Source organism: Thamnophis sirtalis, unplaced genomic scaffold (assembly GCF_051295495.1).
Source record: "Thamnophis sirtalis isolate CommonGarterSnake01/CBP01778 unplaced genomic scaffold, rThaSir2_p1.2 scaffold_10, whole genome shotgun sequence".
Classification (NCBI taxonomy): domain Eukaryota; kingdom Metazoa; phylum Chordata; class Lepidosauria; order Squamata; family Natricidae; genus Thamnophis; species Thamnophis sirtalis.
Window position 1 is genome coordinate 43,875,982 of NW_028261390.1, and position 24,632 is coordinate 43,900,613.

Here is a 24,632-nt window from a genome sequence, read left to right on the forward strand (position 1 = left end):
AATTGCTCAATATTAGAAAGCCCTTCTAATCTGTCTTCTTATCCTCTATGCTGGAGTGACAAAGAACAGGTCCTTACCTCCTTTACGCAAAATGTTTCGGGCACCGAACCAGTAATAATGCCGGCAGGAATGCACCCCTGACTACAATCTAATACTGTATAGTTACAGTGCCTGAAAGAAAGTGCCTCTAAATTCACAAACTTTATTTTGATAAGACATCCATGACTGTATTGGAAAAGATCCTCTCAACAATTCAAGAGCTCTGCATATTTCTCTGGTTAATCACTATTTTTCAGTTTGTTGCTGTACTGTAACTGCTTGATTTATATCCTTTAAAAAAAAATCTAACCAGAATAAATAATGCAGCTAACATAAAATTATAAAGGATTTAAACATTAAAATAGCCATAAAACAATTTTAAGAGCTTTGGTTAAATAGATAAAACTTAACTATTTGTTTGTAAACAGTGGACATTCCATATCTTGGAAATATCTCAGAAAAGGTATTGCAAAAGGATATATTTGTAAAAGCGTGTCTCCTGCATATCTTACAGGTCAGAGATACATAATGTGAGATGACATTTCAGGTAATCTGGCTCTAAGCTATTTAGAATGTAAAAATCTTAGTACTTACTCCCTGGAATTGTCTGGAAAAATAACTAGAAACCAGTATAGATTTTTTCAGTGTGGCCATAATACAATTCTGGCCATCCACATCAGGAATTATCTTTACATATTCCATTAATAGTAACCTATGGATAATGGTTAAGCAGCTATCTACAATATATAATGGTAGTTTAATCTATACAGGTTGTTCTCGATTTATGGCCACAATTGTGTCCAGAATTTTTGTTGCTAAGTGAGACATTTGTTAAGTGAGTTTTGCTCCATTTTACGACCCTTCTTGCAACAATTAAGTCAATCACTGCAGTTGTTAAGGTAAGTAACACAGTGAATCTGGCTTCCCCATTGATTATGATTTTCAGAGGTTTGCAAAAAGAGAGCACATAACCTCAGGACGCTGCAATGGTAATAAATATGAGTTAGTTGCCAAGCATTTGAATTTTGATCCTGTGATCATGGGGATATTGATCATGGGCCATATGTCCCTTTTTTCAGTGCTTTTGTAACTTCAAATGATCACTAAATGAACTGTGGTAAGCCAAGGACTGCCTGTAATCTTTTTTAGTTTACATCCAAACTCATAGTCTAGTTACTCTAACTGCTTCATCCACTCTCTATGCTGTAGACCAGAGACCTTCTATTTTTTCAGTCTTGCGGATCGGCAAGCAGGGAAAGATGAATCCATGCGGGTGATGGAAGAGCACATCCACAGCTACATTTGCATGAACAGAGACACAGATCGGACTGTGTGTTCATGTACTCGCCCCCCTGCCACACATTTGCCCATCTTCTGTGGTCTGGTTCTGAATAGGCTGTGGTCCGATAGTGGGTCACAGGCCAGGGATAGGGATCCCTGCTGTAGACTCACGGTTTTCTATTTCAGAATATTTATTTATTTTCTCATCAAGATTCTCTCCTTGCAGTATTGGTATAGAATGGGCAGAAACATCGCAATCACAAATAGATTGGATAGCTTCTACTTTGGAGACAAAGCAAGTTTTAGACAGGGATTTTTCCTTTTATTTTTCAAGAAATGTCACAAGAAAAACCTATTCAAACCTCCTTTTATATTATCACAAGAGCAGTTTTGCTAATGTGTCTCAATAGCATTGTTGCACTATAGCCTATAGTACCAATAAAGCGAATATTTGTAGCTCAGGGTTGTAATAAAGAGGTTGGGTACTCTGAACTTGGTTGTTTTCTTGAAAATGTTTCATTACACAAAATAGGTAATATTATCACTGCTAGTAAGCCTATTGTTTTACTGTACTGTATATAATTTGCTATAGTCAAGCTAATTATTTGGGAAGGTCAGAGGAGGAGATGTTTTCTTCTTTAAATCTTAAGCGGTTTTTGAATTTAGACAACAAACACTGGGAATCTATATAAGCCCCAAAAAACAATCCATTTTTTAAAAATCATACAAGCTTAGTCGTTTAAAACAATTCTAAGATACAAGTTGATATCAGAAGCAATATTCTATGTCAGAGAAATGTTGCTGTTTTAAAAAACATAGAGTTTATCATCCATTGTTCATTGTTATTGATTTTTTCAATATGGATCTATCTATTTTAAAAGGAAAATGTTTCCCCTGTCGAGTCATGTTTGATTTCCACCTTGCCCAAAGACATTTCCGTGCTCATGTGGCAAGCATAATTATACACTGAGATGCACAAAATGCTGTTACCTTCCCACTGAAGTAATGTTATAACCCACCAGCAGTCAGCAGAGCCTGCAGCAGAGTCGAATAGTGAGGAGATTGGGGAGGAACATGGGCCAGACCTGGCATCTGAGGAAAGCTCAGACAAGGGCTCTGCATCAGAGGCAGAGAGTGAGCTAGACAGCAGTGAGGCAGAGGAACAGATGGAGCCTGTTCCCAGTGTGTGCATGCAGAAGACAAGAACAACTAAGAAAGCATGGATGACTTGGGGATCAAGCCACACCTTGGAGATGATTGGCCCCTCCCATAGGAAACAAAAGAAAAGCAAACAGGAAGTGGGCTTTTGTAGGAAACAATTCGTTCCTTCAGTCGTTTCAAGAGTGGAAAGTTCTGTTTGTGACTATAAGAGTCTCTGTGCCAAGTGTTGCCTTGCCCTGTGTTTGGAAATGAGTTATCTAGCAGCTCTCCAGCGAGATAAGGTATGTGTTGATAAATATTCCTCTGAAAGATTGTTTGCCAAGCCTTGCTAACTGTTAATGAAAGGAATTAATAGTCGTGTACATAAAAGAGGTTTTGCCAGCACCAAGACTCTGCTTCCTGCTTTTTAAGGAAGCCTAGGTCAGAACAAGTGGTACCTATTTATCTACTTGCATTTTCATGCCTTTGAACTACCATACTAGGTTGGCAGAATCTGGGGCAAGTAATGGGAGTTCACTTCATTGCACAGCGCTTGGGTCTTGAACATGGGCTGTCAGCTCTCCAGCTGAGAAGGTCAATGTCTTTAATAACTGAACCAGCACGTCCCCTCTATCTATCTTAAGTATCCAAAATGTGTTATTTGATCTAAAAACAAACAAAACATTAGCTTTTAAAATGGTAATAATAGGGCCAGTAAACATTTGCTATGTTTTGATTCATATGTACCTAACAAGTATTTTCATATTGGCAGGGTCATAGAGCATCTACAGTATACGTATGTAATTCAATCAATGCATAATAGCAGTGACAACTTAATTCTATTCAGAACTAATCAGAAATCTCACTAACCTCAACATAGTCTGCACTTACTTCTAGGCAAGCAATTATATGACTATAATCCAAGGAATGTAATATTACATATGACTAACAAATTGCATTGTAAATCACCCTATGAAATTGAATGAATTTTATATTAATGCTTACTGTGTATGATTTTCTTAATATAGTCTGCTACAAAGTTTTAAATCTTCCCTCTCCAAACAACTGCAATGTGCTCTTGTTAGATATAAGAATTTCTGACATGGTATTTCTAAAATCCCATTAATCCAATTCTCTTTTACTTTGGCAACCCAAACTTGTTACCCATACACCAAAGTAGGTGAAATTGCAAATACTATCAAATTTTATTTCTTTCAAGAAACATACTAGTACTGTATTTGGGGGTTAGGAAGAGGATTTAACAATATTTTAGCCTATTTTCCAGATTGCATCTGCAGTCAAGACTAAAGTAATAATCATAGAATTAAACACAAATTGAGATTGTAAATAGTGGTCTTAATAATCACCTAGTTCCATTACATGATTCAGATAACATACTATGCTCAACCACAACATGGATTAGTCTTTGTAATTTTATTAGATAAATAAATAAATTTCATGACAGATGAAACAGAAGTTCTGAGGTGTCCTCTACAGTGAAATTAGGCACAGGCATTAAACAAGGCACAAATGAATGAATCTAATATCAACATTTAAAAATGAGTAATTTTTTATTTTGTTCTCATCTTCCCCTTTCTTCCCTGTATTTGTTTAACTACTCTCCAGTTTGTAGATTTTATTCCTAACATACTTCAGCACATTACAAAATACTAGAACAAGAAAAATGTGGATTTTTCCTCCCTGTTACAAAGGCTCCTCTCATGAGACAGGGTGGATTCAGAAGTTCAGTAGTGCAGCAGTAACAAGGCAGAATTTAATAACCTTTTTCTAGCAGAAGAATTTTCCTGGGACTAGCTGCCAACTCTACATCAAGGGCTAGTTGTCTGCCAGCAATATAAGGGCCAGGAGTTCTTGCAAAGCTTTTCATGGCTTTTAAATAAGGATGTAACACAGAAATATCCAATAGCCTCCAGCAACAGCTAACTCTTCTATTTTACATACAGAAAAAAGAGCTTGGTAAAGTGAACAGCTCATTACACACTTAAAAGGGAGAGGACAGCAGACTTCTGGTATTCCATGTTGTTTAGTGACTGCTAGAGATTTGCTAAACTTTTTAATCTGAAAGAGTAATCTGAAGAGTAATAAAAGTAATTTTGTGCCATTGTGCAGCATTTACATTCTTGGTCTCAGACAATTATAGCAGTTATTTTAAATGGGCAGATACGTTTCAACAGAATTATATATAAGGTGGAAAACTGAGTGTTAGTTATCTTCTTAAAATTGAGATTTGTTAGGCTACTGTTCAGTGGTAGGTTTCAATTTTTTTTAGAACCTGTTCTGTGGTGTGGCCTGTTTTGTGGGAGTGGCTCGGTGGTCATGTGACCGGGTGGGAGTGGCTTGGAGATCATGTGACCGGATGGGCATGGCCAACTTGGAAAATGTGGTGAAACTCACTTAACAACGCTCTTGCTTAGCAACCAAAATATTGGGCTGAATTGTAATCATAAATTCTCTTTTTCTTTCTTCCTTTTTTCTTTATTTTAATTTTATTTCTTTCTTGTCTCTCTTCCTCCTTCTTTCTTTCCACCCTTCCTTCCTCTTCCTTCCTTCCTTCCTTTGTTCTTCCTTTGTTCTTTCTTGTGTCTCTCCCTTCCTTCTTTCCTTCCTTTCTTTCTCTATCCTTCTTTCTCTTTCTCCCCCCCCCTCCCACACACATCCCAGTTGGTGAAAATTTCTGTTTTGCCAACTGGGAGGCTAGCAAATAAGCCACACTATGCATTTAAAACTAATCCTATCACCCTACGCACATTTAACTGGAGTGAGTGGATTGGGGGGGTTGATTTTCAGGGGGGCAGAAGGGAAACTTAGCACTTGGCACCGAAGACTTCACTCCCGAGACACCCTTGTCTTCCTACCTATAGCCGTAAGTTGTGAAAGCCTGAAAATGCCGCCCCCGCATTTTCATCAGGGCAAGCAGCTCCACGAATTGCATCAGGGAATTGGGCCAATGGGCAGTGATGACTGGAAAGGAGAGATGTTTCGCTTTTGGGGCTCCTGCTCTGCTCGGCTCCTGGGAGGGCTTAAGTGGTAGCAGCAGCTCCTGGGGAATGAAGTCATCGTTGCCATTGTCTCCCTTGAGTTGCCCGCTGAGTCTCCGAGGCACCGGTCACTTGCAGGTCACTTGCAGAAGGGAGAGGGGCGGCATAAAACAGCACCACCTTAAACCAAAGCCTCTGAGTAACTGGGAAAGAAAGCTGCACTTGGAACCTGCCAAAAACAGCCGAAGAAGGAATAGGAGCGGAGGATGCGTTTTCCTCCCTCTCTAATGCATGGATTTCTCCCTCCTTTCCCAGAAACCAGCTGGCTATCAAAGAGAAGGATGTACATGCCATGTGGGCTTCTCCCAACCGCCAAATCCTCAGCTCCGGCAAAGAAAGTGGGTGGATGGGGTAAGCCTGGTGCAGACAGGAGGGGCTAGCAAGCGGTGACCGGGTGGGCAGGAACAGCTAATGGGGTGGGGGGGCAGGCCAACAGAGGGACCGTTCCAGTATGGGGCCTCCAAAAGCCCCGGTACGGGAAGGCACGCTAAATTCTTTGAACTGGTACGCACGTACTGGTGTGTACTGGCTGAAACCCACCTCTGGTACTGTTGCTCATTAATGGAAAACAGGACATCCATTTTCTTTTCCAGAATAAAATAATCAAGAATTGGCTCTTAAGGCCTATGAACTATAAGAAAATAAAGTGAAATCTTTTTCAATTTTGAACATACACTTTTCTCTCTTCCAGCCACATAAAATGATTTAAACAAGATTCACAAAACTGAACCCTGAGTTTTGACTTATGCTCTTTTGTAACTGCTACATTGATTGGAAGAAATGCTGACATATGTGAAATATATGCCCATCAGAGATGGGTTGCCAATTTTTTTTGCTACTGGTTTGGGCACACTCGCGCGTGCGCAGAAGCATCTGGGCAAATGGGCAGAGCCTCTCGCCGCTGTTACTTTGACCAAACCAGCAGCAACCCACTTCTGATGCCCATGTTAGAAGAACTGGTAGAGTTTTCCCCCCCTTTCCGCCAAAAATTGATTAAAAATAGTTGAGATTTTGATGCAAGCTCATGCTTATGTATATATTTGATTTGTGTGCCACCCATCTTGTCTAGACTTCTATACATTCCACTTGCTTAATATTATTCCTTCTCCCTAGGAAACCCTAATATTCTAATTAGGTTCATAATTCTCGGTATAATTTTTGAGATACTTGGATGGAGGAAATAGTCCATTACAATGTACCATAAACATAGTAAACATATGTTACTATAATGCAGTATACTATAATGTATAAACTCTCATGTATGGTTATTAGGTATGGGAGGGGCAAGGTCATCAAATGGCAGATTGAAGCCTGTATTTTTTAATGTACAATGCATGCAACATGTTACAAAGGGGTGGGTTACAGAAGTCCTTGCTTTACCTAACAAATATTCTACAGCAGGAATGTCACTTAAGGACCCATTAATTAATTAGGCCTCAGTCACACCTACTACCAGTTGTATTACAATCCTGTTCCCAATCCACTATATCCTATTCACTGCTCTCAAATGACATCCAATGTATGCAGGCATCAACTGAACTTGGCCAACACATTAAACATCTCTAATCAAATTCCAAACTCTCCTTTAAATAGAGAGGCTAGCAAGATGATAGGTTTAACCGAGTCCTATTTTGTTTCAGTATTAACATAATTTCTTCAGTGCTTTTTATAAATCAGAGCTCTTCAATATCACAACTGCTTGCTTTATGCATTTTAAATCTCAGGACCCTGGAATTTAGAAGTATTAATATACTGATGGATTTATTTTAAAAGACAAATTTTCTTTTAATAATTCTCATCCTTATTTAATCAGGTGTTCCTTAACACAGTTCTTCTTATCAGATCATTATTAAAATGACGGAATCATAAAATTTGTAAGGTACTTTAGAGGTAATCTAATTCAATCCTCTGCTCAGTTTAGAGCCCATTACATCTTTCATGGATGACCATCCAACCCTTACAGTTGTAAAAGCGTCTTCTAGGGTCTGACAGTTTGTATAGTCAACATGTTGCTCTTCAGACTAACCTGAATCTTGACCCTTTAACTTTAATCCATTTGTTCTGGTCCTGCCCTTTTGAGGAGTAGAGAGCAAATCTACTCCATCATCTATGGCAATTTTCAGGTATTTGTAGACTATGTATCAGCAATATAGTTCTCATTCCAACTTACTATCTCCTTAAAATATGGTGTTAAATCATTAATGATCTACATATACTGGAGAGTCACATAAAACAGATCTCTATTTCTGTTTGTTGTTTATTATTCTGATTGTTTATTACCATATCACTCATTTCTCATAGATTTCAGATGTGGGTCAGAGGAAAACCCATCTTTTTCATAGAAAGATTTGCCCCTGATTCCATGTGCAGATCGCTTTACTTACAATACTATAGAGCAGTGACGGCGAACCTTTTCAGCACCAACTACCAAAACTGGAATGCATGTGCATGTGCCGGAAACCCAAAGACGAGTTGGCCGGCATGTGCATGCCCACAGAGAAAAAAACGCCCTGAAAAATGACCTGAAAACAGAAGAGCAGCTGACGACGGCACACGTACCCAAGGAGAGGGCTGTGTGCGTCACCTCTGGCATAGGTGTGCCATAGGTTTGCCATCATGGCTATAGAATGTCACTTCAATAATAAGGTGGGCAGCATACAAATTTAATAAATATTACAACCCAACAGTCTTTTCCAAATTTCCAAATTTTTTATAGTATATTGTTTAATATAGGTCATGATATGGTTTGTAGTAACTAATTGGGAGTAAACAAGTCGGAGCAGTCATCAGGCTTTACTACTTAAAGACTTTGAACATTTAATTCTAGTATTCAGAACAGATTCTTAGCTCAGCATTTAATCTCAGCCATATCCTGTTTGTACCAGTCCCTGACTGGCAAATTTTAGATTGTCTAAGAACATTACACTATATCTGAAACCTGTTCATGCCTATTTTACACAGATATCATATCTGAGTAAAATATCCACAACTATTTTATATATTTCCAGAATATTAGACCAGTGTTTAATCAATTTTAGCAACTTTAAGTATGCTGCCTGGGGAATTCTGAGAGTTGAGTCCACAGAACCTAAAGTTGTTAAGATTGAGAAACAGTGCATTAGATCCTCAGTTCACTAAGCTTCATTTATTCTTGATACAAACAATCTGCATGAACAGTGTTTTTCTTAGCAAGCCAACAAGCAGAATTTCATTTTGTAAGGCTGCAGAAAGCTTGCTAAACAAGTTGTATTTTACTGTTTAGCCTGATTGTTCACATTCATAAATAACCATAATAGTAGTGGCAAGTACTGGTGGCAAAGGAATAATTCCAGTGATTCTTGAATCAGTGTCTACGAGACTGGGAGAAACATTATTACTATCTTCTTACTACAGAACATTGCTTATAAATAACTTAACTATATTAATAGCAGCTTTACTCTAGCTGGACTTTGTTGTACACAAGACCTAAATATAACTTCTACGGGTATTACTGAATGACCTCTACAGAATCTCTCACTCTCCCATCAATATGCTTAGTCTACCTTTATTTAATTACACTGTAAAACGTCTCATGCAATTTTTACTGAGTCCCACCAGCACTGCAAATAAGTCTGCAGGTGTTTAATTTCATATGTCAAACAGCTACAATGTTCACTTTGCCATAATCAGTTCAATTCAGCTTTAGCAAATAGCCATGTTGATAACTACCAACTGTCTTTACATTATAGCACTTGGAGTTATAATCAACATCAATGCATGTACATAGAATTAGAGAAGAAATACCTCAAGAAATATTTCAAGCAATAAAATAAAGGCCTGTAGCAGAAGGCTTTATCATGAACATCAGTAGCATAAATTTAAATGTTTAAATATGAGATAGGGACCTAGAAACTGCTACAATGAAATTATAGAGTTTGAACTAAGAATATTGGTTGTTATTTTATGTTTTTAAAAAATTCTGCAGTTTTAAAATTGCCAAGCAAAGAAGATACGGCAGCAATCTTCTAATTTAATTTTGTAGCCATCTATTGCTCACTACAGTCCTTGATTTACAACAGTTCATTTAGTGACCATTTGAAGTTACAATGGCACTGAAAATAGTGACTTATGACCATTTTTCACACTTATGACCATTGCCACATGCCAATGGTCATGTGATTTACATTAAGATGCTTAACAACTGACTTATATTTATGACAGTTACAGTGTTCAGGAGTCACTTCTGACAAGCAAACAAATTGGGAACAGAGATTCACTTAACAAATATGGCAAGAAAAGTCATAAAATGAGACAAATTCACTTAACCATTTTCTCACTTAAAATTAATTTTGAGCTCGATTGCAATCGTAAGTTGAGGACTACCTGTAATTGGAAAAAAGATTCCCATAAAAACCATTTTTTCCACAGATAAACCTCCAAAGAGTAGGTAAAACCTATAACTATAAATGTATTGAACAAAGTAAAATACTGGTGTGTGTTTATACCGGTATCAAATTATCTGATCGGGAGAAGGGAGGTCATGAAGATTTTAATATAATAAGTAAAACTGGAATGAGCAATCATAAGACATAGAAATTCTCACATACTTCTTTAAATATGCTGATTTTTTAAAATCTCTGTTTTAATATATACCACTTTCATTAAGCAAACTAAATATAAAATATTAAAATAAAACTTCACAATGCTATTTGAGATCAAAGCATTATCTTTATTTGAAATAATAATTCATTGAGGAAATGGAAATAATTAATTATAATTATTCCAATTAACTTTGGATATAAAAATAACTGAATTTGAAAGAAGCATTTGGGACTTAATAACTGACTTTATAACAGGATTGTTACTTTATTCTATGAAGCTTCATACAATATAAATGGTCATAAATGTTGACCATGTATAGATACAGGTAGTCCTTGAGTATGGCCATAGTGGAGCCTGCCCATTATAGTTGCAAGTCATAATGGTTGTAAAACAGGTTGTGCACATGACAATCCAATTTTTCAATGTTTTTATGGCAGTCATTGATCAAACCCATTGTTTGCTAGGGAAAGGTTTTGTTAAAAATCATAATTAAATGCTGTTTTTTTACAAAACCATCGTAAAAAGTGGTCATGTGATCGAGTGATGCTACAAATGGCCATAAATATGGCTGTGATGGCAAGCACCCAAAGTGTGGTCATGTGACCACTGGAACTGTTGGAATTCTGGATCTAAGTCATAAGTTCCCCTTTTCAGGTAACTGGTAAATTCTAAGCAACTAAGCAACTACTTGACAATTACCTATTCATTGATTTCCAGACATATGGAACACTACTGTCCTTAGGTTACAGTAGACAGTTCCATTTGAGTGAAACATCAATATATCTATATGTGAACAAAATTCCTGATTTCAATAAAATGGTATATAGCAATTAAAAAGATATTGTTTGAATGTATCTATTATAATAATAAAGCCATCACGTGCAAGAGCTAATACAGCAGGGGTGGGTTTCTCGCCCCGTTCCAGCTGCTCCTGGAGGATCGCGCAGGCGCTGTATGCGCAGAACTCGTCAAAACCGGGTAAGGAACGCGGGCGGGCGCGTGGCCCCTTCGCCGCTCCCGGAAGTTACTTACTTCCGGGTTCACCAACCAACCGGTTCGTGGGTACTGCCGCGAACTGGTTGAAACCCACCCCTGTAATACAGTAATCTGTCCATATTCAACACACCTTAGTATGACCGTATGGATAACAAACACTTTCTAAGATGTTGACATACAATAGAGATCTACCTATTTGAAGAATGATTTCATTGCTTTTATAGCAATGTTTTCTAGTAAACTGGGAACAATCCAATATACAGTTTTGACAATTATTTGCTAAATGACTCCTTAAAATTTTAAAAATTTGATCCAATATTTTAATCTAACATTTTCTACTCTTTTAAAAATATATTTCTAATATGCTATACACACATTTGATATGAATATTTGATACTGGATGAATAATAAAGAAGCAGAATGCCATTCATTTGCAAATGCCATTCATTTGCAACATTTTGAAATGAAGAGATTCCTACCTCTCAATCATATTTTCTTTAATTTTCTTTAATTAGCAACCTAATCCTGCCAAGCTTCTTCTCCAGTAATATTGTACTGCAAACTAGGGCATACAAAATCTTTGCTAGATTTTGCAGTTCTCAAATACAGCCCATCTTCCTGGAATCCACACTGTATATTGATATTAATACAATTCAGAGAGTCTAGAGATACTTCACGAGAAGAGTAGTCCACTCCTTTACTCACAACAGAATACCGTATGCCAGTGGTCCCCAACCCCCGGTCCGCGGACCGGTGCCGGGCCGTGGAGTACCTGGCACCGGGCCGCGCAGCGGCCGGGGGCCATGCAACGGCCGACTCTTCACTCATGCAGCGCCGTCGCCGGAGGGGGGGAGCTGCGCGGAAGCATAGGAGCAAGTGAGGCAAGGAGGAAGAATCCCCCGCTACTACACCACCTCCGCCCCCTCCCCGAGTCAGCCGTCCCCTCAGTGAACGCCTCCGCCTCTTTCTCCTTTCTCGCCTCAGTCGGCTCGCCTGGAAGCGAGGCGAGGAGTGGGCAGACCATGCGCTGGAAGCGGAGCCCTTGGAGGCCCTGGCGGCTTCCCCGGCGGTCGTTGCTGGCCGCTCTCTTCTTTTTCTCGCTGTCCTCCTCGGCTCAGTCGTCTCCGAGTTGCCCAGGGAAGGGGCGACGCGCCCGGGATGGAGACGGCGCTTCCCCGCCCGGCCTTGGCTTGTGAGAAGGAACGGCGGGAGAGGTAGAGAGAGAGAGAGAGAGAGAACGTCGGGCAGCCGAGGGTGGGGGGGGTCTTTTGAGGGGAGATGGGGGGTGTGCGATTTTGGCGCACGTGCACCCTCCGCGCACGGTGGAAAAGCGGCGGTCTTGCCCACCCCTTCCCTGCCTCCCGCCCGCTCCAGTTGCCGCAGCCAGGGGTGGGGGCTCGGTGCCCGAAGTCTCTTGCCTCTCTTCCAAAATTTCGCCAACGGGCATCGGTGAAGCGCGCTCTTTCTCTTCCTCACAAAACACATTTCCTTTCCCCCCACGCGTAGTTATTGGCGATATGGACTCTTGGAGGCTGCGCTCCCGGGTCGCGTTTCCTTTTTGCAGCCCACGAGAATGCCTGGTTCTGAGCCTCAAAAAACGAGAGTTCTCTTAAGGCTGCAAAAAAGGAATATACTTTGGTCCTTGAAGCGCTTTTCCTGTTATTTGGACATTATATATATACGTATGAACATACGTACGGTATGTATATATGCATGTATGTATGTATGTATGTGTGTGTGTGTGTGTGTATATATATATATATGTATGTATGTATGTATGTATGTATGTATGTATGTATGTATGTATGTCTGTAGTCCATAATATAGTGATGATTTAAAAAAAAATTAGTTGAGCACATGGAATCTTTTTTCTTTTAGTATATTTTGGAGGTGGGGGCCCACTTTGTTATTTAAGATAGTATCTCCTTTTATATATGGTAGTGAAGATACCTAATACTCCCACCCCCTATTTCCCCCACGACAATCAATGTGTCCTCGCGAACAACGTCCCCCCACCCCTGCGCGCGCTCAGCGGGCCACGGCAAAATTATCAAAGGCTGACTGGTCCGCGGCGATAAAAAGGTTGGGGACCACTGCCCTATGCCACCAGGCTTGACATTTTGGGATTGGACAACCTAGAACTATGCTGCCTATGGCAGCGATAGCAAACATTTTTTGGCTCAGGTACCAAAAGCGGGGGAGGGCAGGGGGGTTGTGTGCGGGCATGCCATACCCGTAATGCAATGTGCAACCTCCAGCACGCATGCGAGCATGATCAGCACTCCTCCCCATTTTTTCCATGCTTTTTGCCCTCCCCGGAGGGGAAAAAATGACCCTACGAGCAAACCGGAAGTGACTCTGGGTTACTCATAGTGCCAATTTTAGCCCTCCTGAGTTTTCAGGATCCTTCCGAAGGCTTCCCTGAAGGCTCCAGAGGACTAAAAATGGCCCTACAAACAAACCGGAAGTCCATTCCCAAACTTCCGGTTTGCCCATAGGGCAGTTTTTTTGCGCTCCGGAAGCTTTAGGGAAGCTCCAGAAGCCTCCGGGAGGCTGTTTTCACCCTCCCCACGCTCCTATAAAGTCTCTGGAGCCTGGGGAGGGTGAAAAATGGCTGAAGCGTGCGCTGGCCAGCTGACAGGGCAACGCCTTGCATGCCCTGACAAATGCCTCCACGTGCCACCTGTGGTTGAAGCTGAAGTAGTCACGGGCCTATGGTCTGATTTTAGTGAAGTACACAAAATTATCTGCTACAACGTCCTACCTGTCAGTGACTACTTCAGCTTCAACCACAATAATACACGAGCACACAATAAATACCAACTCAAGGTAAACCGCTCCAAACTCAATTGCAGAAAATACGACTTCAATAACAGAGTGGTCAATGCCTGGAATGCACTACTTGACTATGTTGTTACATTCACATATCCCATAATTTTAATCTTAGACCGTCTACTGTTGACCTTACCCCATTCCTAAGAGGTCTGTAAGGGGCATGCATAAGCGCACCAGCGTGCCTACCATCCCTGTCCTACTGTCTCCATTTATTCACACCCATTTACTGTGTTCATATTTATATTTATACACCTATTATCTTTTACATGTTTGACAAACTAAATAAAATAAAATAAGAATAAATTAATTCAAGCAACTTCCACAAAATGATTGTGTGTTGCTTTTATGCCTGAGCTGCATCTCTCTGCAACCACATCACTGTTCTTCAAAAGAAACCATCTCAACTACCACACAGAAGAAGCGGCTGAAAAAAACAATTCTGTAATTAGTGACAACCTATTTCCCATTGCCTGTTCTTGCATTTCACCTTCCATCTCTGCCCTTCTGTTAAGGCTGATGCCTCCGAGCTGTCCCATCAATGTTACTAAACTAAGTAGAAAGACAATTTTGGTATTGTTTCCCAAACATGATTGTTTTATTTATTTGAAATAATCACAGAAAAAAAATTCCATCACATGGCAAGTTAAGTACAAGGACAGTAAAGGCCGAGTGCTGGCTGGAATTCTTGCCATCCCCTACCAGTCTGCTGGAGGACAATTGTTTCACACACAAGATATTAGTTTGAATATGGTAATAGCAAGAACTATAGTAGGTTAAACTAAATTGTTTAGTTGTGAGATGGCAGGCCTGAAAACAGCAGCCATATAGAATTAAAAACAGCAGTTATTGTGTGTTCAACCAAAATGTATTGATTTTGTTTATGTTTCCAATCTGGTCATTTAAGAACCACAGTTTGTACATGGTTTTCAACAAATTAACATGAGCTGGAAATCAGCTTGTGTGTGGCTAGCATGCACATCATAAAAAGCCAAAATGCAGTTGTTTTCTTTTGAACTGGCTTGCTGTATGAATCACCAATTCTGGTTTGCAAACCATGAATTCTGCATGTTTAAAATGTGTTGTGTGAGTTCAGCTAATAGGCTTTACTAAGTAAGTTATGACTAAGCAAATTACAGGGCATGATGTCTGACTATATTCAAGAAATACATAGCTTATAAATAAGCATTAACTGGATAATTTATTATTTATATTATTCAAAGTTATATAGGCATCTTAATGTGACTCTTTAATCATTGTTAAAAATAATAGATAAAAATGGAATTATGAAAAAAGCCTATTTAATCATAATTGAGTTCTATTCTTTACCCTACAATCTGAATGCAACACTTCTCATGTAGTACAAACACCAACCAAACACAAAATGACAGCAATGTTGATATTAATTTTAACACAATTTCTTCCTTGATACCTGCATATTTTAATAAGATTAAAAGCATATTTTAATAAGATTAAAATATATAAAGTAACATGATTTTAATGATGAGCACAATTGTATAAGAGAGAGAGATATCGGTATCTTGGACTGCACATTAGATAAACAACCACTTGGGATCCTTATATTAAATCAAATTTTATGTGATCATAATTCAAAAATCACATATAACAGCCCTTTATTTGAATAAAGCAGTTGAGATCTGAAAATGTGGGCCTGGTTGGGGGTTAATTGTAGGGGTGATGAATATGATTTGCATTTTTAAATCTGTTTTTATTCCATTTTATATATTAACATTCTGTGTTTTATATTCTGTATTTTAATATGGCTTGTGGACTAATCAAGAATAAAGTTACTATTACAAATTTACAAGTTGTGCCTGAAAATGTTTATCTTAGTGGCATTTTAGATGCCAGCATTGTGAAGTAGGGCACTTACTGTCTTGAATAAACTGATGAAATCCAGAGGTTATTGTGTTTCCTGTCTTCAAAGTGTGATTAAGTGTTTAAACTAAGAGGGTTTAAAAGTCATTTCTGATCCTTTAACTTCTTAGTGAGCCTCAAGAAGTCATTCAAAACAATGATATCAGATTCAAAGTCAGTGCCCCTTCTAGTTCCTGCCAGCAGGGTTTTATATAAATAGAAACAAAAGGAAGTACAAGTACTCAAAGTAACTAAGCATTTTTCCAAAGCAGCCTAATCAAACTACCAGTAAAAAGGCACAATCATTTGGTAGAAGTCATCACATTTAAACAGTTGACCTACTAGCAAAATGCCTTATTTATTACATTTTAATCCTACAGGAAAGAGGCAAACAGTTCAAGATCTGTTTTAAGCATGTCGGAATAAGTTTTTGTTTTTGCAAGCTACTATTACTCCAAGGCAAGGTTTTTCAATTTTAGCAACTTCAAGATGTGTGGACTTCAACTCCCAGAATTCCTGTCAGCAAAATAAAAATCACATACTGAACCCTTCTGATACTAGTGTCTTATGGCAACCATAGTATCCACAAACTAATTGCAGCTTAGTTATTAAGGATACAGTTAATAATTGGGCTACAATGATTTCTGACCTTTTAATCTTTTTATAAGTTTCAAAATTCACAGACTATCCCCCATGTTCAAAGAACAATAGCTGGCTTGTCAGGAAATATATAAACTGATTCAAGTAGACCATGTCTTCCTAAATATGGTAGAAATATTAAGTTCCTGAGCAGTGAAACAGATGTTACCAGCTTCTTTTGTAATGCTTTTAAATCAATTCCATTAATCTACATTAATCACTAAAATGTTTCCAGTTGCTTCCGTGTACTATACTGATACTATAAATAAAATAGGACCAAAAAAAATCAAAGACAATATCCCCTTCCAGAACGGATAAAAATAGGTTAGTTAGTGAAGACCAACCTTCCTTATTTATACAATATAATATGCTATGGTTTATATATTACAATAACTAGATTCCAAATTCAACATGAAAACCCTAATATGGCTTAACATAATTTAGGAATCCAGTCATTAACTAAATCAGGCTGATAACTGAAGGAGTCAAACATTAAGCTATCAAAGTACTTTTACAGACTTTTGCAGTAAAATGAGAAAAGAAAAGTTTGCCTTTACTTGCTTTTTAAGAGATTTATAAATTTTTAATTTAAATTCAATTTTACATTAATTTTTTATCCTTACTTCCAGCTAGTTGGTTACAAGGCTACCCACTTTTTCTATTATTATTTTTGTTGTTGCTGAGCACACAGTCAGCCAAATGTTTAGACTGGATTTGGCATTTTTATACACCTATTGAGTCCTGCGCCCAAGGATCTGGAATAGGCAAACATTATCTAATAATGTTAGATGTAGCAAGATGTAAGCTGTTCCAAGTAAATTGCCTTTTGCAACTGACCAACAGTGATTTTGTCAATGCAGATAGTATTCAGGTCCCATCAGGTATATTATTATTAAAGTTATTTATTTTCAAAGAAAAAATGTTTGAAAGACATTAGACATTAGAATATTGAACATTGTTAAGACTGAAAACTATTTTAAAATTCTAGAAAATTATACATTTTACATTAATTTTTATTTATAAAGAACCTCCTACTATACGACTACATGTCTATTTAAGTTTGCAAATTAGCATAGATGTATATAAGACAAACAAGGACATCACCAATCCAAATTTCTTTTCCCCCACAATACCTTGTAATTGCAGAAGTCTTTGTAAGCTGAGCCAATTATCTTGTAACTCAACTACTTTTCCAGAAGAAACCTTTCAAAAATAATTTTGCAGCATTTCCTTTGGAACTATAGGGAAAATAGTTTAAATAGTAATCAAAACTAGAAGTGGTTGTTGTGGCCTGCCAGTGGCCAGCAGAGCTGGCAGCAGATTCGGACAGTGGGGAGGTTGGGGAGGAACATGGGCCAGTCCTAGAGTCTGGGGAAGGCTCTGATAAGGCAGAGCTCTGTTGGAGGCAGAGAGGGGGCCAGAGCCATATGCCAGTTATCAGCTGCATTCAGTAAGGCAGATGAACAGCTGGAGCCTGTTCCCAGTGTGCGCATGCACAGAGTTGCCAGACGAAGGAAACAACTAAAGAACAGGGATTGACTTGGGAGTAAGGCCAAATGATGAATGGTCCCTCCCAGAGAAAATAAAAGAGGAGTGAAAGAGGAGTGGTTTGCTGGAGATAATTAGTTCACTTAATTGGTTCATGACTCTCCAAGACTCCTTGCCAAATTTTGCAGATATTGGTCTGTCAGCTCTCCAAGCCAGATAAGGTTTGTGACTGTAATTACTCCCTTAAAGTCGTTGCTGGATGTGAATGAGCAGAATTCACAGTAAATTAATAAATTTTTTGTTGGGACAAGGAGTTTGTTTCATGCTCTCGGAAAGTCTTGGTCACAACAGTGGCACCTGGCCTCCCCAATCTCTCTCTCTGTGTCTGTCTGTCTGTCTGTCTGTCTCTCTCTCTCTCTCTCTCACACACACACACAAACTTTCTGAGTTGATCACAGAATTACTTTTTGTGGTTCTTTGCAGAGTGAATGGTTTCTTCAACAAACACAGCAAGAAATGGGGAAGAGACAGCATTTTCTACAGTCTCCTTCCCTGTTGGCCAGCTGAAGACACTACTGGTCTCCTCATTCAGCTACAGAGGACCACCTGCAGTTTGCACAATTGTGAGGATCCTACTGGAAGTCACTATTCTTTACTATGTTCACTATTGCAGCACTGCAGAATGCTTAAAAATGGTACAGGGGATCTGAGTTAAAAATACAACTGTCTCTGTAGGGTAGGATTTCCCAATACTGACATCATTAAGATGTACAGACTTCAACTCCTAGAACTCTGGAAGTTGAAGTCCAGGTGTCTTATCATTACCAAGGTTGGGAAACCCTGTTGCAGGACAAAAGGGCATTTCATTAGATATGAAAGAAATGCAGGGTGCAACCTGACACTTTTCTACATTTACATTTTTCAGAAAGCCAGAAAACTGCATTTCTGGCTTTCTGAAAAATGTAAATGTAGAACAACAACTGACAACTTCTCTTAACTAAACACAAGCAAGCATATCCAAGCCACTTGTGTTAATCACACAATCATCCATAGCCTGCAGCATCACACAAAGCAGAGTTCATCTTGCAGTTTGGTTCATAAGCTTGTTTACAGCCCTAAGCAAGTCACCTTGAAATTGTCTCTTTCTTCTACAATCTTTAGAAATTCCATTCTTGGTTCTAAAATTTTGCTGTGTTCCTCTGAGCTTTTCTGCATATATTAAATGCATGGATGGAAGAGATAAAATATCAGTTAATTAAAACCAGGTTCAATACAAACCCTGTCCTGGTTATCACTGATGAGTAAACCTGATCCTAATTAGCCTAGGTGAAAGGAAGCTACACACAAGCAATTTGATGCAAGAATAGTATGGGGAACATGGAAATTATATTATTCACAGCAGCATTTTTTAACTCAGAAACTTTCTAAAAGCTAAAAACTGTTCAGAGGGAGACCAAATTGTCCAAAATCTTTATTAAGGACATCAGCAAAAAAGGGGTGGGTGGGGGTGGGAGAACTTACAGGACCAGAATCACAGATCTTTCATTCTTAACATTTATCACCAGGGACAACCAGTTCTAAACTAGCTGGAAATTATACCTTCTCATTTGTTTAGTGCTGTGACTGAACTCAATGAAGATATTTTATTACTTTACATACCGATTCTAACAGATAAAATTTTCATACGCAGACCATAATTTCTCTTTGTAGCAGCCTCCCTACAAGTAAAAAACACAACTTTATACAGAAAGTTTAAGCAGGAACTTTTGAACTCAACTTTTAAGTTGAGTTGAACAACGTGCATAAGCGCACCATGTGCTTACCGTCGCTGTCCTACTGCCCCAATTTATTCGTATCCATTTCCTGTATTCATAATCCTGTTTATACTTATATCTGTTATCTTACACATGTTTGACAAAATAAATAAAATTAAAATTAAACTTTTCTTTCTCGGATCCAAATTGAGACCCTCTTTCAGCCTTTCCCAATAAAACCATGAGAATATTTCAAACGAATGACAAAAAGCAACCGAAGAAGAACCGATAAATAAGCCACATGCACTTTTAGCATATCTAAGTTTGGCAGATGTGCTTTACAGGATAAATAAAAGCTTTTAGGGAGGTCCAAGAGGAGGATGAAATCTGAACCACTTCTTGGCAACGGAGGGCATAACTTGGCTGCACCTTCCTCTTGGGACTTTTCTATTTCTTTTCCATTTAGGAAAAGAAAGGAATAAGTGAAGGGGGTCTTCTAAGTTCAGCGGTCACTACACATCCACTAATGTATGTCAACTCTCCAAGAAGGCACGTTCGTTCATTGGTGGATTACGGGATTGCTTTTCTCTTTTTAAAAGCTGCAACACCCGGCCAGGTCGCTTTCCACATACTTGGCGGTTGCGCGCAATCGCAGTATAGATCAATCCAAGGAGCCCTTTGACCAGCCGTGACATCTTTGCCAACTTTGCTCTTAAGCCCTAGGAGTGCCTAAAGCTGGCGAGGGAAAGAAGGAAAGTCGTGGCTTATTAATTTGCGCGCTTCCGTTTGACCTCTTCAGTTTGAGGGCATCGCAGCAGCGGCAGGAGCTCAGGACCCGCCGAGCCGAGCCGCAGACGACTTCGCCAGGACTGCAGTCCCTTCAACGCGGCTCCTTCCTAGATGCAGCCGCAGCAGCAGCTCCGACTCTGCCAAGAGCCTCCGGAGAAGCGCGAGGACAAGCCGCAGCGCGAGCTGCAGGGCAAGGGACAGACTCTTCGGCTCCCCCTTCCAATGAGAACCCCCCGTCTCCGCTACCGCGTTTCCTATTGGCCCGCCGGCGTCTCCCAGGTCCGGAGACAAGGGACCCTCGCTCGCTGTCGCCACCGCCGCAGAATTCAGCCAGGCGACCCAAAAAAAAACTTTCCTTCCCACGCGAAAGTTCAGCCTTTGCCCGGGCAGAGGGGATATCTCCAGCACTCCCCCCTCCTTAGGACTAGAGTAAAAACTTCAGTTCCCCCACTCCCTGCCTGCACCCGCCGTGTCGCAACCCAGCAAGGGGCCAGGGGATGAAGGGGTAGCCAGAACATCCTCTCCCTCATCCCTTTGCAGCCCACGGGTAACCAAAAGCACTCACCTCTCGCGCCCCGGAGCTGCTCTTCAAAGTGCAGCCCCAGGACAACTTGGTTTATCTTCGGTAGGTACTGCAGGACGCTTCTCTCAGCGCCGAGTTAGGAGCTGGTGCGTTGAGCCTATGCGCGCACACGGGGCGCGCTCGCGTCTCTCACTCACTCACTCCTTTCCCTCCTCCCTTTGCCTTTGGTCCGTTTTTTGTCTAGTGCGCGTGCTCAATCCCGGCCGGCCACTGAAAGGGAGTACCTTTTCTTGTGCCTTGAGGGACTGGCCACACCTGCCTTCCCCGCTGACGACACAGCATTCCGCGCTACCTGGCCAACCAGAAGCGGGAGGGGAGGGGGGGGGATTGTCTTTAACGCCAACTGAAGGCAATCAGTTTACTGTAATAGAGACAGAAATTAAGCAATTCTTATTGCTTGCCTATTGGTAAGACTGTCGCGGGCCAGATTTAAATATATGATTTAAATATTTCCTGTTGAATAATACGGAGAAGGAGTTACGTTGGAGGAAAAACTGCAGGTTTTTTTTTCTCGTTCTAGCTTCTCTTATTATAATATAGGATACCAGAAACGAGGCAGCGAAAAGCTTCAGTACTATACAGGATCTCATCCTTTAAAAAACCCAGTGGCAACCCCATCAGTTTGGATTTAGGAAATACAGATCCCTTAGGGCCAAGCGATAGTTTATTTTAAAAGGAACTCTCCCTTCAAAAGGAAAATAAAGATGACATGGTAAAATAAGTCACAAAAAGTTTAAAGGCACAGTAAGCATATTAAAGCACTGTGCTGTAAAAGAAAGCAAGTATACACAGAAATCTTGCCATGCAAAAAAAAAAAAAATCCTAGAAGTAAATCAGTGTACAGGCATTTGACACCAATAAAGCTTGTTCTGTTTTCTGCTTGTAGCCTTCCAGAAATACTCAAACTACATCAGCTTACAAAGTTTTACAACAGCCTGCTTTGGTGTTCCATCAATCTTGGAAGGTAGTTGTTATGAGCAATTTTCTAGGATTTAATTTCCAGAAGAAAAGTTTAGTGATCATATCTTTATATTATTAATTTCTTTAGTACTTCCACATCATTTTTGTCTCTTTTATCATGCCCATCTTTGATAAAGGTTTCCCTTTTATTTCTGGGATCTTTTTTTGATCTTCTTGTTCCTATTTGATTATTACTTTCAATTTCTTTGCATTTCTGATTCATAACTCCAAGTTTCTTCTTGTAGTTTCTTCTAGCTACTTCCATGTAGTTTCTTCCTGCTTTTTTCTGGCACTCAACATCTATTGGGGAGGGGGGTTCTACTGCTTTTTGATTTCTTTAGATACAGTAGTTTCAATATACTGTATCAGTTAAAAGTCTTTTTGCTGGCCTTTTGCTTTCTGTATTTTGAGTAGGTTCCCCCCCCCCCTTCATCTCTGAAGATATCACAAATTTTGCAATGTTTGAGGTACTCTGTTTATCAAATATAATCCATTAAATCTATTGCTGATCTTTACGATATGACCAGGTAGGCTGTACCTTAATAACCAATTGTTTTCTTGAAGTTATAATTGCAAAGAAGAGTTCACAATCTTAGTTGCAGTAAATTAAGATCTTGGTTTTGCCGGCTAACTAAAACTTCAGCATCTTTGTTGTAAAGTATATACGGTAATCAGATTGGTTGATCAGTTTGAGGTTCATGTGCAAATTCACAGTTTTGAGGTTCGTGTGCAAATTCACAGTTTTAGGTTATTGGAAAAAGGTTTTTAGTGTAAAATGGATTTTTCTGATGAACTTTTAATCTGTCTCCTACTTATTTTCATACACTAAAGCCAAATTTTTACATTATTACAAACACTATTTTACTTGTAACTTTCTCCTACTATTCCTGCATCCTTTTACTAGTTCCTGTATTGGCAAGGTGTGGTAGTTTGCCATAGAATTGTTCCCTTTCTGTTTCTTCTGTATTTTGATTGCCTTCTTTTGGACTCATATTGAAATCATTCGGTCATTTGGGGTGCTGTATCTGAGGACTGACTTTGTCCTCTTTTTATTAATATTAATGGTTACTCCATGTCCTCTATGATTTTCCTGTCCACAATAGACAATCTGATGCTTCTCAGATGTAAAGTGATTTATTCCAGTCTATCTCCGATTTTGGATTCCCTAAACATCCCCAATGTTCAGTCATGCAATATCCGTCTTGATAACATCAAGTTTACCTTGCGCCATAGCTTTTATATTCCATATTATAATATTATGCATATCTTTGCAGCATTGAACTTTTGCTTTTGGCCTCATCTGGCACTGTCTGTTTTTTCACCTTTAATCCAGCCACATTTTAAGTGCCAAGGCTATTTTTATTTGCCCTCTTCTGGTTCATTATATGCCTTCCAACCTGGCAGGCTCTTCTTCAAAATACAGTGATGACATAATCCCTGTTGCGTACATACCTTTAATTTTCTTGACAAAAATACTGGAGTGAACTACCATTTCCTTTCCACAGAAGCATATTTAGTCTGTCCACTCTTTTATGACCCACCCATCATTTAGATACTGCCCATCTGACTCACAAAATTATTCTCGGTAGTGTACTATTACATGTAAAAATGTATAAGAATAATAACCATATAAAATAAAGGTAAAGGTAAAGATTCTCCTCACACATGCATGCTAGTCATTTCCGGCTCTAACAGCGGTGCTCATCTCCATTTCTAAGCTGAAGAGCTAGCCCTGTCCGAAGATGTCTCCGTAGTCATGTGGCTAGCATGACTAAATACAGAAGGCGCATGGAATGCTGTTACCTTCCCACCAAAGGTGGTTCCTATTTTTCTACTTGCATATTTACGTGCTTTTGAACTACTAGTTTGGCAGATGCTGGAACAAGTAACAGGAGCTCACTCCATTACGCGGCACTAGGGATTTGAACTGCTGAACTGCCGACCTTCTGATTGACAAGCTCAGTGTTTTAGCCACTGAGCCACTGCGTCCCTGAACCATATAAAATACATATCAATAAAATAATAAATAAGGTAAAAAGTAAAAGATAGGCTGCCAAGGTACCAACCACCTCCTGCTTAGTGTGAGCCCCCTTCAAAAGGTCAGGAGAGCAAAGACCTCTGGATGAAAAGTATTCCAGAGAGTGGGAGCAATAGCAAATAAGTTCCTGGATCCTGCCAGTCAAAGTGACATAACTTATCTTTTCTACCTGAATAGGTGGGATGGGCTGATATGAAAAACTCTTGCTATGATTAAACCACAGTTTTAAGCAAGTTTCTCAACCTCAGTAGCTTTAAGGTGAGTAGACTTCAACTCCAAGAATTTTTCAGCCAGCATGCTGGCTGAGGAATTCTGAGAATTGAAATCCACCCACTTTAAAGTTGCTGAGGTTACCGGTTTAAATAATTTTTTCCAACACTGATAGAAATGAATTCTATGCAGGTGTATTCAAAGCAAAGGCCCACTGACTTCAGTCTTTTCCCAGATCAATAAGTATGAGATTTCAATTTCTCCCTAAAAACAAATCCTATGGAATGGATTGCAGTGCATCGGAATTTAAAAGTTTTTTTTTTAAAAAAACGAATGCTTACTTTCCCATTTCCAATTCCACAGCA

General features: G+C 39.4%; 1 protein-coding gene across 4 annotated transcripts in view; it reads right to left on the reverse strand.

Annotated features, from left to right (window-relative positions):
* The window catches only part of MTUS1 (microtubule associated scaffold protein 1), a 109,404-nt gene extending 88,235 nt beyond the window's left edge, over positions 1–21,169 (reverse strand). For 2 of the 4 annotated variants that reach the window (XM_087724477.1, XM_087724473.1), the window contains exon 1: positions 21,042–21,169. The gene's annotated coding sequence lies outside the window, so the exon portion shown is untranslated. Of the gene's footprint in view, positions 1–19,592; positions 19,652–20,319; positions 20,486–21,041 lie in introns of those variants that run through there. The other 2 variants (XM_087724474.1, XM_087724476.1) reach the window with 2 other exon arrangements.
* Positions 21,170–24,632: the final 3,463 nt, after the last annotated feature.